Raw genomic sequence first — 14857 nt, 5'->3', positions numbered from 1 at the left:
TCAGATGCTTTTCTACCCTAATGTGGGCTTCCTGGCACCCAAGACGGAGTTAAAATTCCAGGGGAAGGAGGTTACTGGTGTTTCCTCTTAGAGAAACAGAAAAATAGTTTCTGAGCAAACACAGGAGTGATGGGAAGGAAAAGGATGTTAGAGGAAGCAGCTGGAGAGTCACTTGTCCTCCTATTGATCCATATCCCCTTTTCAGTTGCATAGAAAGGGAAAAAAGGTACCTTCCTTTCAGCTGTGTATGGTCTGGAAAGATAAACTTTGTGTCATTTTTTAAGAGCTTGCAGTAATGGATATAAAGTCAGCTTCAGAACTAGGAAGACCTGGATACATACATATTAGTTAGGTGACCCTGAGCAACTCACTTAATTTTTGCTCAAAGCAACTTACTTTTTTTTAAACTCTTACCTTCTGCATTAGACTTAATACTGTATATTGGTTCTAAGACACAAGAGTGGTAAGGACTAGGCAATGGAGGTTAAGTGACTTGCCCAGGGTCACACACCTAGGAAGTGCCTGGGGTCATATTTGAACCCAGGACCTCCTGTCTCTAAGTCTGGCTCTCCATCCACTGAGCTACCCAATTGCCCCCATCCCAAGCAACTTTCCAAGATTTGCCATTGCAGAGCAGATGTAGATCTGTGTTAATACAGGGAATTTCCTGTTACAATAAATTAACAGATTCACTTTAAAAGATTAACTTATTTCTCTAGCAAGCCCAGAGCCGGCATATTTAGTCTAGATCCATTTAATTCTACTGTAGCTCAAAGGACCTTTAGGTATCACTTGCAACCTGAGAGCTAAGATTGGAAGCAAAAACTAGAGCACATTAGAGGTGGACCCTCAGTCCAGAGTAATTAACAGTAACAGTTGACATTTATATAGAGATTCAAGGTCTGACATCACTCTATCACATGCATCACAATGGCTTTCACAAACTTTCCTGAGAAGAAGACATTACTGTATTATCAGCCTCATTTTACAGATGATAATTGAAGCTGAGACCTAGGTCATCCTGCTGCAAAGACCTGCACTCTACACACTCTGCAATGCTAAATTGGCTTATCTTCCAGATGAAAAGAGGACAACTGAACACCATTCTGACCAATCTATATATTTTTTTCTCTACATAATCTCCCTATAATGAGACCCAAAAGGGCCAAAAATAGCAAGAAGGTATTAGTGATTTGGAGAGTCCCAACTCAGGCCAAGGGAGTCTACTGAGGAGAAAGAAATCACTGAAAGAGCTTGGACTTGTACCCAGGACTACTGGCTGCTAGTCCTGACTACCCTGACTTGCCTCACTAATTCTCTGTGTGACCTCAGCAGGTCACTTTCCCCCCCCAGTCTATTCCTTTTGTGATTTTTTAAATTGCATTTAGAAACAGTTTTCAACAGTTGTTTTCTGGTATTTTGTGATCCAATTTTTCTCTCCTCCCTGCTCACCAGATGGTAAATAATCTGATAAAGGTTATACCAGTGCTGTCATGCATATCATATTCCCCATCATCATGAATCCTTTGGGGTGGTCTTGGATCCTTGCATTGCTGACAATAATTTCATTCTTCAAAGTTGGTCATCAAATAATATTTGTTACTGTATACATTGTTCTCCTGGTTCTGCTCACTTCATCCTGCATCAACTCATATAAATCTTTCCAGGTTTTTCTGAAATCATACTGTTTGCCATTTCTTATGGCACAATAGTATTCCATGACAACCATATACCACAACTTGTTCAGCCATTCCCCAATTGGTGGACATCCCCTCAGTTTCCAACTCTTTGTCACCACAATGAGCTGCCATAAATATTTTCCCAGCAAGTGGTTTAACCTCTGGGAACCTTGGTTTTCTTATTTGTAAAATGAAAAGGTTCAACTAGTTGGTCTCCAAGGTTATTCCCAGCTCTAGCTAACATTCTATGGTTTTAGGAAAGGAGGTTGGAAAGCTCCCAGAACCTTAGTCTGTTCTATCATGTTAGAGGGAGGTTTCATAGTATATACAAGTCCTGTAACTCAATCAGGTGAATGCCTTGCTTACAGTCTTTCCTCAGCTTCTACCCTTTCATGCTAGGGGATTTCAAAGACCAGATGATACTCTCACAAACACCCTAATCTTATGGTTTCTCGATTTATTTCACAGAACCTCCAGTCAAACACAAAGATGGTCATGCCCTTGATCTTGTCACCACACACAAATGTACCCCTTTGATGTTCACATACTCTGAAATTCTCCTATTTGATCACAATCTATTGTCATTTCACCCAACCCTATTGCTCTGAAACAGCAAATCCTATTCTTCATCCACATCATGACCTCAGCTCTTTCATAGGCTATCATGCTTACATTAGCTATACTCTCCTTCCTTCTCCATCTTGACCCTTTAAAAACAAGCTCAACTCCATACTGCCCTCTTTTTGGGAATCCATTAGCCCTTTATTGTAAGACCAATTTTTCCTTACCAAGACTCAACCTTGAATAACTTCCATAATCTATCACCATCATCCTACACATGCCCTGTTGAATGAAGCTGGAGAAAATCATGACACTGATTGGATCGACTAAAAAAGTATGTTACATAATCTCCAGTAGGCTCTGGTGGCTATAAGGCAACCCTTTTACATCTCTCTAATTAATTGGCTATCACAGGGTCCATGGCTTTTACAAACTTTTACCATTTTCCTCAAAGCTCCCATAGCTCTTCTGCCTCTCTCCGTTTATCTGAGTACCCAGCCTAACATTGTACTGAAAAAATTGAGGCTATTTGCCCAGAGTTCCCTCTTTTCCCTTTTCCCTTATCTCAAACGTTACCTAGATGCCTTCTTCCATGATCTCCTCCTTCATGGGGGTCTCACATAATGAAGTGACCCTTTTTCTTACCAAGGCCAACCTCTCTACATGCATAAGTGATCCAATTCCATCTCGTCTCCACTAGTAGATTGTCCCCCTCTATTATCCTCACTCTCTAATTTATCTTCAATTCCTCCCTTGATCTAGTGGTTGCTTACAAGCATGCCCATGTCTCACCCCAACTCCAGAACCCCTCCTGAACTGATCCAGCCAATCCTGCTGGTTATCAACCCTAGATCTCTTCCTTTGTGTAGCTAAACACCTTGAAAAGCCCCCCTACAAAGAGTATCTTCACTTTCATGCCTCTCACTCTTTTTTTAACTCTCTACAATCTGACTTCAACCTCATCATTCAACCCAAACTCCTTTTTTCAAAGTTAATAAAGTTCTCTTAATTGCCAAATCTAATGGCCTTTCCTCAGTTCTCATGCTTGACTTCCCTACAGTTGACAATCTACAGATTACCCTCTTTTCCTTGGTATTCTCTTCTCTTTAGGTTTTTGAGATATTACTGTCTCCTGATCCTTCGCCTCCCTACCTAACCCCTCCATCTCAGTCTCCTTTGTTGGATCTTCATTCAGGTCATGGCCACTAATGGTGAGTATTCCACAGAGTTCTATCCCAGGTCCTCTTCTTTCCCTTTAATACTTGGGGGGCAGCTGGGTATCTCAGTGGATTGAGAACCAGGCCTAAAGACTGGGCAGTCCTAGGTTCAAATCTGGACTCAAACACTTTCCCAGATGTGTGACCTTAGTCAAGTCACTTAACCCCCATTGCCTAGCCCTTACCACTCTTCTGCCTTGGAACCAATACATAGTATTGATTCTAAGATGGAAGGTAAGGGTTCAAAAAAATACTATTTAACTTGGTGATCTCATTGGTTCCCCCAGATCCAATTGTCAAATCCATGCTGATGACTCTCAGTTCTACTTATCCAGCCCGAATCCCTCTGCCTCTTGCCTTGCATCTCCAACTGACTACTAGACATCTTGAACAGAATGCCTTCATAATTGGATTCATTATCTTTCCACCAAAACTGTCCCCTTGCCCTAACTTCCTCTATTACTGTCAAAGGCACTAACATCGAGGCCCTCATCCCCCAATGCTTGAACTAGCCTAATAGCCTGCTGGCTGGTCTTCCCATAGAAAGTCTCTTAAATATAAAATCCTCTCTTTGGCTTTTTAAGCCCTTTTTGGCGTTTGGCTTATATCTAAAGTCTCTCCAAATGGTATTAACATAGTCACTTCTAGAAAAGCACTCGATGCACAAAGTAGACAAGTATAGGATAGGCATTTTTTTCTTCTGGTGTATAATAAGGGACAGAGTGCTGGGCTCTGGAGTCAGGAAGCCCTGAATTTGAATATAGCCTCTAGAAGTTGTTGTGTGACCCTGGGATGGTCACTTCAACTGTTTCAATTTCCTCATGTGTGAAATAAGGATAAAAATAGCACCTACCTCGCAAGGTTGTTGGGAGGGCCAAACGGTGGGGAGAATAGTTGTAAAGCACTTAGCATAATGTCTGGGACAGAGTAAGTGCTATATAAGTGTTAGCTACTATTTTTAGTATTATTAAATAAGTCATAAGTGCATGTTGATGGATGTTTAGAACATGAAGCAGTAGGGGGCAGGTAGGTGGCTCACTGAATTGAGTGCCAGGCCTAAAGATGGGACATCCTGGGTTCAAAGCTGGCCTCAGACACTTCCTAGCTCTGTGACTCTGGGCAAGTCACAACTTCCATTGCCTAGCTTTTCCTGTTCTTCTGCCTTGGAACCAGTACTTAGTATGGCTTCTAAGATGGAAGGATAGGGTTTAAAGAAAAGAAAAGAAAAGAATCTGTTTGGGGGGCAGCTTGGTGGCACAGTAGATGGGGTACCAGACCTGGAGTTGGGAAGACTTGGGTTCAAATATGGCTTTGGTTACTTCCTAGTTGTGTGACTGGGCAAGTTATTTAACCTTAACTAAAGCACTTGTGCCTTGGAGTCAATATTCAGTATTGATTCAAAGATAGAGGGTAGGGTTAAAGAAAAAAAGATGAAAGCAATAACCTTTAATTACTATTATGCCCTCCCAGGAGGCCAAAACTTAAAAATTAAAACATGACATGTTTTCTGTAACTGTCAAGTAGATAATTAACTTTCTAGGCTCTGCCCTGAGTAACTTACTTTCGAGTCTTATCTTTTGCCAAGTCACAGCTTGTGCTCACTCTCTGGCCTATGATTATCTTCTTCAAGTTAATCTTCTGAAGTTGTTTCAGTAAAAGGTCACCTCCTTCGGACCAAGCAGCATCTGGACCAAGAGCTCCTGATTTCTCAAACTTACAAGGTTGACACCAGTGCTAGTAATTGCTATCTCAGATCTCTGTGCTCAGGGAAAGAAACACAGAGCAGAAAAGGCAGCCAGACAATTGAAGGCAATCTTCAGATGTGTCCAGTCAGGCATATCTATTTCGTGTCATGTGCTTATTGCTGCTGTGTCAATGGGGGAAAATGGGGTATAAAAGAAGCCTCCACCCACACCAAATCCATGAGAGAGTCAAGCCATATTTTCAAGAAAGGAGGAAGAAGAGGGCTCAAAAGAGTGCAGTCATTCCTTTTAAAGTTAGCCCTTCCTGAGTGGGTCTGCCCTTCTCAGCCCCAGGGGCTGATCCTCTTGGATAAAGCCCCTCCCATTGAACCATCATACAGTCCAAAGGACCAGTAAGGACTTGTGGTATCATCCCCAAATAAAAATCCTTCAGAAGTGAGCCAGAGAAGCCATCATTGGAAGTGGCCTGGAAGCTAAGCCTAAGTCCATGAATGTGCCATGAGACAGCTATACCCTAGCAAGAGAAGATGAAGGAAAAGGGATTTCCTTATTACCTTCCATTACACAGAGAATGAAGCTAAGAGCCAAGGTATTTAACTGTCATACTCAGCATAAAGGAAGTAGTATCAGAGATAAGATTTGACTTTAAACTGCCTCCTACGTAATCATCTTCATGTTGTGTGGCTTCAGTCATATCTGGCCCTTTGTAACCCCATTTTAGGATTTTCTTGGCACAAAATGCTAGAGTAGTTTGCCATTTCCTTATCCAGTTCATTTTAGAGATAAGGCAAAAAAAGGTAAGTGACTTGTTCAGAATCACACATCCACAATTCCCACAGACTGAACTCTCATCTCTATGCTGATGATTCTTAATTCTATTTATCCAGCCCTAACCTCTCTGCTGACCTCCTGCCTTTCATCTCCAATCAACTACTAGACATCTTGAACTGGTTATTTTATAGACATCTTAAAGACAAATTAGAGAGTGGGGATGATAGAGGGGAGCAATCAGCTATGGGAACAGTGTCTGAAGCTGGATTTGAACTCATGAAGATGAATCTTCCTGATTTCAAGCCCAGTGTTCTATTCACTTTGTCATCTACCTGCCCTATGTCATTTTTATAGAGATGATGCTTGAACCCATGGGGGCTGGTGAGATCATTATGAGAAGGTATAGAGATAGAAAGAGGGACCTAAGGCAGAGCCTTTGGGGAACCCTGTGTTTAGGAGATGGAATATGGATGGCAACCCAACAAAGGAGCCTGAGATGATCAGACAGAAGAAAACAACATCATAAAACAAAGAGAAGAGAGTGCCCAGGAGGAGTATCAAAGAGAATTCCAGAAAGATAAGGACTGAGAATAGGTTATAGGTTTTCACAGTTGGTAAGTTTGGAAAGAAAAGTTTCAGCAGAGTGGAGGGGTCATAAGGAAGATTATAAAGAGTTGAGAAGTAGGAGCTGAGGAAGTGGAAGCATTGAGTATAGACAATTCTTTCTAAGACTTTGAGTGTAAGTAAAGAAAACCACCAGACTCACGCTTGAAGAGATGTAATATTTAGAACTGAAAGGAAACTCGAAGTTCATTTACTTTAATCCCCTCATTTTAAGAATGAGAAAACTAGGACTCAGAAAGCTTATACCACTTGCCCAAAGTCACACAAGAAGTAAAAGTGTGATCAAGCAGACCAGCTCCAAATTATAGCAATAATGGCTGTCTGTTCTGGAAAGAGGAGATGGGGTTATAGGTGTCCCCAGGTCTGAAAGGATTAGACACATGAGTGGTTTTTAAAATAACAGAACCATGGGGATGTAAATCTAACCTTCTGGATACAAACCCAGAATTGTAAGTTAAATGGAGGGAGTTTTAAGGATGATTGAGCGACCAGTATGTTAACAGGTATCTGGGAAAGGGAAGGGAATAAGCACTGATAGGCCCTCTATGTGCCAGCTGCCTCTGAAGAATTTGAAAATGAGAAAGAAGGCAGGATCTAAAAGGAGAGCATAAGAAATGGGGCTAGCTTTGACAAAGAGCAGAGCCACCTCTTTATCAGAGACTAGAGAAAAGGAGAGAATGCAGGAAAGGAAGAAAGGCAGAGCAGAAGCAATGAGAAGAGGGAGCTCAGTGTGAATACTTTTCTCAATCAAGTATAATGTGAATTCCTCTGTTGAGAGGGAAGGAGCGAACTCATAAAGAGAGAAAGAAGAAAGAAAAAGGAAAGGAGGAAAAAAAGAAGTGGGGGAAGGGAGAAAGAAGGAAATAGGAAGGACGACCAGAACAGGGGACATAGCCTAGGGAGAATCAGTCAATAAGTAGTATTTTTTAAGGAGTTACTTATGTACCAAGAAGAATACTTGAGGTCAAGACAAGAATAAGAATGGATTTTGAAGAACTGAGCATAGGGAGAAACAGAAGGATGGGAATATATGATTAAAAACAATGAACACTCTTATTTATGAGTACAGGACTGCATATCTTCATGACAGGACTACTTTATGGCCAGCTGGTTGGTCTCCCTGGTACAGCTGCTACAAGTTCCTCCCCATTCCAATTCATACTCTATTTTGTGTCAATGTGATTTTCCTAAGCACAGATCTGACGCTATTATACCTTTCTCCACTCAAACTACAGTGGCTCCCGATTACTTCAAGGATCAATTATAAAATCTGTTTGGTGTTCAAAGTCCTTCATAACTTATTCTACCCTCTTTCCAGTTTTCTTACAAGTTAAACCTCTCTCCACTACAGTACTCTTTGATTCAATGATATTGCCACATCTGTTTCTAGACTCTGAGTATTCTCTCTGGCTGTTCCCTAAGTTTAGAATACTACTCTCCCTGCTCATCTCAACCACTTAGCTTCTCAGGCTTCATTAAGTCCCAGATAAAATCCTCCCTTCTACAAAAAGTCTTTCCTGGTCCCCTTTAATCCTAGTGCTTTTCCTTCACTGATTATCTTCATTTTATCATATATATACATATACATATATATAAATATGTCTTATTTGTACATAGCCATTTACCTGTTCTCTTAGACTGTGAACTCCTTGAAAGTTTCTTTGTATCCTGAGTGCTGAGCACAGTGCCTGGCATGCAGTAGGTACTTCATAAATGCTTATGGAATTACTGACTTTAGAAGTGCTACATGCCCAAGTAAACCAGTTCCACAGCAATATTAGTTCTGACTATTCTGGAAAGAGAACTATGTGATGGGTGTCAGCCCTGAAAGGATTAAGACACCTAAATGGTTTTAAAAATAACATCCAACTCTTCATGACCTCATTTGGGGTTTCCTTGGCAAAGATCTGGGAGTGGTTTGCCATTTCCTTCTCCAGTTCATTTTTTACAGATGAGGAAACCGAGACAAACAGAGTTAAGTGATTTGCCCAGGGTCATCACCCAGTTAGTAAGGCATTTTATCCTAGAATAAGTAACTAGAGTCCTAAGAGAAGCAAGGAGGAAGATTATTCATTCCTCAGATAGACACAGTGTGTGATTCTTCCAACACGGGGGCCTCTCTAGCCTCTGTTGCTCTCACCCATCACTTCAGTTTGGATAATATTTTGTTCCAGGGATACCACCTTGTCCTGATTGGTGATTTGATGATTTTTTTTCCCCCAAAGGGTTATCAGGGAAACAAGTAAGAGGTCAGGTTTCCTAATATGGTGTACACAAGCAAAGGGACTAAGGTCATTTGTGATAAAGGAAGTGCTTATTTTCCTCACCCACCTGAAAGCAGCAGCTTGGGACAGGAGAAAGTATTGAGTGGCATCCTGAAGCCCTGAGTCCTCATTCTATCACTGATTGTCTGGGTAACCATGGCAATGAGAAGGGAGTAAAGGAATAAGTATTTATTGAAAGAGTGCCTACTATGTGGCAGGCACAATGCTAAGCAATTTACAAATATTATCTCATTTGATCCTCATACCAATCCTTTGAGGTAGGCACTGCTATTATGTAGTTGAGGAAACTGAGGCAAAAGGTTAAATAATTTGCCTAAGATCACACAGCTAGGAAGTATCGGAGGTTGCATTTGAACTCAGGTTTTCCTGACTTCAGGCCTAGCATTTTCTACTGTGCCACTCAGCAAGGTATTTCAGCCTCTTTGAGTCTTATAGCCCCCAGTCGTGAGAGTGGACTCCAGTAAAATCAAAGCCATGTTCTGGCATGAATCACTCTTCACATGAGACCCCCCAAACCCTCCTTTCTAACCCTCCTCCTCTGCTGTACTTGGTAACCACTGGCTGTTCTTGACAAACCCACCAAAACAAATATTTCCCTTAGAATCTGGGCTAGATGGTTACATATTTACCTGTGATTTATTATCCTATAGAAAACTCTGTCTAACTTCGGTGAGGTGAACTAAGTCATTGTACTAAGATTGTAAATCACGACTAACCATTGTCCATGTAAAAAGCTTATCTAATCCCTGTGATCAATAAACCTCCCCTCTGATTACTACCAGCTTCTGTGGCCCTCCTGATACATGCCATTCTCCTCATCCCTTCAGGACCCCTGAATGTTTGTCTGTCCTCCTTAGGACCCCCTGACAGAGTCTCAGTTTCCAGAGAAGTAAGATCAGACAGATAGACTATGTTATTGAAGGTCCTCATTTAGTTCTAATACTTTGGAACTTCTCCTTTCCTTACCATATGCCTCTTACAGTGGACAAGAGGCTGAATCTTAAAGTCCTGGATTAAAAAATCTGCTTTTATGACACATATTAGTCGTGCAGCCCTAGGTAAGTCACATAACCTCTTAATGCTCTCATGTCCATGCAACTCTATGACAAAAATGTGTGGAAAAGGTGCATTGCTAGAGGAAGCTATAGTATTACCCCTTAGAGGAAATCCCCCAGAGGTCCTCTAATGCAGAAGCCTCCTCACAAGTGGCTTCCCACAGAAAGACATCTCACTCTGCTCTTCTGTTCTGTCCAGTAATCCAAGTTTAAGCTGAATTTACAAAGTATAAGGGCACAGGGAAAGGGGTGAGGAATGAGCCACTGCTGCTGGAATAGCAGGTCTCACATGGATGAGGGACAGGTTTCTGATTTGGGACTCCCCCAGGCCTGTCTTTTAAAACCAGACTGTAACTGCCAGTACTTCAAAGACGTCAGCAAAATGTGTGAAATGCCTGCTGTTTTAAAGCTGGTTTCAGTCTTTCTAGGGTTATTACCCATTCCTGCCCTTTGGTGTGACCAGCACTGATGAGATGATGACGTGACCAGGAGTCCTGGGGTCCTTAGGTTTGAACAAGATGGACCAGGACAAAGCAGGAGCATCAGGGTCCCAAAGAGGAGTGTGCTTTGGTTGTGGCTCTCCAGAGATCCTAGAGCCAGGATCACTGTCAAACGTGTAGGTAATACCCACTACACGATACCTCCAGGGGAGGAATCAAAAACTCTCACCCGCTATAAGGATTAAGATACACATACACATACACAGCCCTCCTAGATTTCCTCGCCTCTGCAGGGGAGTAATTGAGTTGCCACTGCTTTGGATGTCAATAGCTCAGGCAGGGCCGGCACCGCCCCACCCCATCGCACCCTCTCCTGCTTCTGCTCTTCCCGCCCTCTCGGGATCGCCCGTTTCCCTCACTAACCGGTCCTTAGCTAGCCTTATCCGAAGAGCTCAGGGCGGGGGCGGAGCCACTAGACTGCCCTAAGTCTGGGCCATTTAGTCACAGGCTCTCCGAACGCCGATGATGTCTAGCATTAGACTCTTTGAGTCATGCCTGGGCTGCCCAGTGCTCTCCGTCTGGGGGGGGGGGGCGGGGAGGGAAGGGCGGATCTCGGGGCTAGGGTCTGCCCTGGCTTTGTTGGGGTATAACAAAGCAAGGACCCCCTTACTGGTGTCTGAAGGGATTTTGAGATCTCAGAGGGGAGGAGCGATTGGTCATTAGGGTGGTGGGGTGGGTGGGGAACATAAGGATGGTTCTTAGTGCGGCCACTAGCACAGGAGCGCTGGGCGGGAGCCGTGCTCATCCAGCTGGAACAAACTCTCTGCCTTCTGGTCCATCCAGCCCTCGACCTCCCCCCACCCCCAGCAATCTTTGCCCCTCCTCCTCATCCGGTCTCCAAGCCCCTCCCGTCCAGTCCTGGGTTCCTCCTTTGGGGCTGCGCGGGAGGGAGAGATGGGGGACCAAATTGGGGTGTTACTATCAGAAGCTCTACTTAGAGCCCCACCCTGGGTAGGAGCAAGGGACAGAGCAAAGAATCACTCGATAGATAGGGTTATTAGAAAAATAACGAGGCCCCGCCCCCAGTTAGACCCCGCCCACGCACCCACCCGGGCCACGCCCACCCAGTCTTTCCCTCCTCTAGCCCTCCAGCCCCGCCCCCTGACCACCACTGGCTGAGTCTGTGCTGAGCTGTTTGCGCCCCCGGGAACCAGAGCCCCAGGTAAAGGGGGTTTGGGGGGGGGGCCGGGAGCGCCTGAGAAGGGCGGTCTCCCTTCCCTGGGCTGAGCTTTTAGGAATATCCCCCAGGATTTAGGATTGGGAATCGGACAGGTTGTGCCTCCAGAGGGTTCCGACTCAAGAAGAGGGGACCCTTCTCCCGGAATCCTCTTCATCTCCTGCTTGGGGCGGAGCCCCCGCCGTCCTCTCTGGCGGGCTGGGAGTCAGAAGGGTAGGCCCCAGGAGGGTGTCGGTTTGGGCATAATTGAAGACTTGAGGGAGCTGGGGGCTGAAGAAGAGGGAGGGAACTTCTAGGGTGGGGAGGTTGCCTGGAGTCAGTAGAATTCAGATGGGCTTGTAATGGGGATTCAAGTTTCTTCTTTTCTACCAGTCATCCCCCTCCTCCCTTCTTTCATAAGCCAGGCTTCCCTATTTATTTTTTAGGGTATTTTTTGGTGGGGAGCATGAAAGGAGAGGTGTTCGAATTGGACCTGCCTATACCCGCTCCTCGCAGAGTGGCCGAGAGAGAGAGGCGGAGGAGGGGGAATGTTTTGCATTAGAACATGTTTGTTTGGGGTAAACCCCACCGAGATGGTTTGCGAGTTTTTGAGCTTAGGCCAAAATGGTGTTTTGCTGGTCGAAGGGGTGGAAGGAAATTAACAAGCGCTAGAGAATAGCTTACCTTTTCCCCTCCTCCCTCTTTGGGACAAGGCTTCGGAAAACCTAGTGATTACAAGCAGAAAATAGCACCAGTTCAAGGCAGATATTCAGCAGGACTACCTGCCTTTCCGAGTTGAGAAGCACTGGGGCTTCTTTCCCAGGCAGACTGGAATTTCCTTGGCTGCTGCTTCTTGAGAACTGGCTTAGAGTTCACTTCCGCGATCCCCTCCCCCACTCTTACCCTGCTTGGAGTGACCCTCTTGCGGGTGTCCGAGAGGACTTCGAGATTTCCGAAAGGGGCTGAGGGATTAGTTACTGGGCTTTTGTAGCTGCTTTCTGAGGAACTAGACTTCGTTGGATGGGAGCCAGCTAGAAAGTCCGGTTGCTCCAGATGGTTAACAGCTGACCAACTGTTGAGCTTTCCAGATGGGGTCTCAGTATGGCAGAAATTGTGTCTGGACTGTATCTATGAGAGAGAGAAAGAGAAGCCACCATCAATGAACATCTGTGGTAGAAGAAGCAGCTGGATTGGGAATGTGAGTGGGAGGGGGCAGGGCACTGGAGGAAAAGGAGTGTGGGGCCCAGTAGAGGGGTTGGAGATAAAAGAGATCTGATCAAATGAATGCTCTCAGCCATTTCCAGAAGCCTTTCAGTAGGTCTTAGCTTTGGTGTGGGGACAACTGGAACTGGACATTTGAAACAAAATTATGTCATTAAAAACACAGAATGGTCATATTTGGTGTGGATGATAGAGTGGGACCAGTTGAAGGGGTGTGTATGTCTGTGTCTGTGTAGTCAGCCAGCCTGCCAGCCATCAGCCAGAATTTCTGCTGGAAAAAAAAAAAGGACCCCTTTCAGGGAATTGACATCCCAAATTGCAGGCTGTTAGGAAGGGATGGACCAAGTGGTGACTCATTAAATTTCCTGAAGATCCTTCCCTATTCATTCATTAAATTTCTTTTGAAGTACCAGCTGCATGTCAGGAAGAGATCCCTCCCTTCTACATGTTTAAGAGGGTAAGAAAGAGTTGTGGGAAGATGGGGACCGCTAACTCCCAAGGTTCACTGTGTTTTTGCTGCCCCCAAATACCACTTTCTCCAATGCCCAATAACCTATATTAGCATACTATTCCTTTGTATTGACTACTACCCAATTAAACTTCTTTTCCAACCACCACTGTGGTAACTAATCATGTCCTTATTGTGAATGAGTTTGAGATGGAGGGGAGGCTGTGAATGACATAAAGTCAATTAACAAGCATTCATAAAGGCCCATTATGTGCTAGGTACTTTGCTAGGCACCAGAGATGATACAAAGACAAAAATGAAACATCCCCTACCAACAAGGATGTTATATTTTATGGGTGGAGACATGTACATATGTAAGTAAATACAACATTTCTATAAGGTAATGGAGGGCATTAGAGCTGGGGGTGTCAGGGAAGGCTTCATGTAGAAGGTGGCATTTGAACTAAGCTTAGAAAGAGATTAGGGGTTTCATGCAGGAAGAGATGAGTAGGGAGAGCATTCCAGGTGGCATGGAAGTTAACTGCAAAAACATGGAGCATAGGGATAGAATGTCCTGTATTAGGAACAACAAGTAGGCTGGTTTGACTAGACTGAAATAGGTGAAGCAGAGAACAAAAATATGTAGTAAACTTGCAAAGGTAGGTTGGGACCAGATTGTGATGAGCTTTAAATCCCTAACAGAGGAGTTTTTGTATTTGATCTGAGGAAATGGGGAACCTCTGGAAGTTTTTTGAACAAGAGAATTACATGGCCAGACCAGAACTTTAAGAAGTTCACTGTGGCAGTTGAGTGGAGGAAGGATAGGAGAGGGGAGAGACCCATAATATGGACTGTTATAATAGTCAAGGTGATGAATAATTGAATCAAGGTAGTGGCCAACTTTATCTTGTTCTTTTTTTTTTCCCAACACTTTTGTCTTAGAATCAGTACTGTGTATTGGTCCCTAGACAGACTGGTGGTAAGGGCTAGGCAATGGGGTTTAAGTGAGTTGCCCAGGGTCACAGGGCTAGGAAGTGTTTTGAGGTCGATTTGAACCCAGGACCTCCCTTCCCCTGGACCTGGCTCTCAATCTACTTGAGCTGCCCCCTCAACTTTATCTTTTAATAAGATGTTCAATTCTGCCTCCAGTTCTCCTCTGAAATAGGAAAATATGATTAGATCTGGACTGAAGGATTCTGAGCCAGGGTCTGCTCACTCCTCCTCTCTAGCTGTAACCAGTAGAGCCTGAGGCTGGGGATTCAGGAATGTTGGGGAGGAAAAGAGGTGGGGAGAGAAGGAGGATGCTGGGTTTTTTCCATTATCAACACTTTATTCTAGGATTCCCATTGTCTAACTTGGCTTAGTCAATTTGGACCCATTTAAACAAGGTTTGGGGAGCTTCCCTACCTCTTTTCCTTTCCTGTGGCACCCCATTTGCTCCTATCTCTACCTCTGAGAGAGGAAGGCTACATGCCCCCACCCCTGCTCCCCTGTTCCCCAGTTAGAGGTTATAGAAGTGTAATTTTACCACTCTCTTCTTAAGCCCCTTCAATATTTGTTGGCATTGGCTAGGTTTTCAGTACAAATCTACTTCCAACTTCTGACATCTCTATCCCCTCACCCTCCAACTCCCTTAA

The 14857-nt window shown here is 44.1% G+C and overlaps 1 protein-coding gene across 8 annotated transcripts in view; it reads left to right on the top strand.

The window, feature by feature from the left end:
• The first annotated feature begins 10377 nt into the window (after positions 1–10377).
• Positions 10378–14857, top strand: part of CARHSP1 (calcium regulated heat stable protein 1) — a 28157-nt gene continuing 23677 nt past the window's right edge. Inside the window, exon 1 of one of the 8 annotated variants that reach the window (XM_056806132.1) lies at positions 10378–10511. The gene's annotated coding sequence lies outside the window, so the exon portion shown is untranslated. Of the gene's footprint in view, positions 10512–11473; positions 11786–13505; positions 13595–14857 lie in introns of those variants that run through there. The other 7 variants (XM_001367025.4, XM_007498668.3, XM_007498666.3 and 4 more) reach the window with 7 other exon arrangements.

The sequence above is a fragment of the Monodelphis domestica genome, chromosome 7 (genome assembly GCF_027887165.1).
Source record: "Monodelphis domestica isolate mMonDom1 chromosome 7, mMonDom1.pri, whole genome shotgun sequence".
Classification (NCBI taxonomy): domain Eukaryota; kingdom Metazoa; phylum Chordata; class Mammalia; order Didelphimorphia; family Didelphidae; genus Monodelphis; species Monodelphis domestica.
This window is presented reverse-complemented; position numbering and strand designations above follow the sequence as displayed.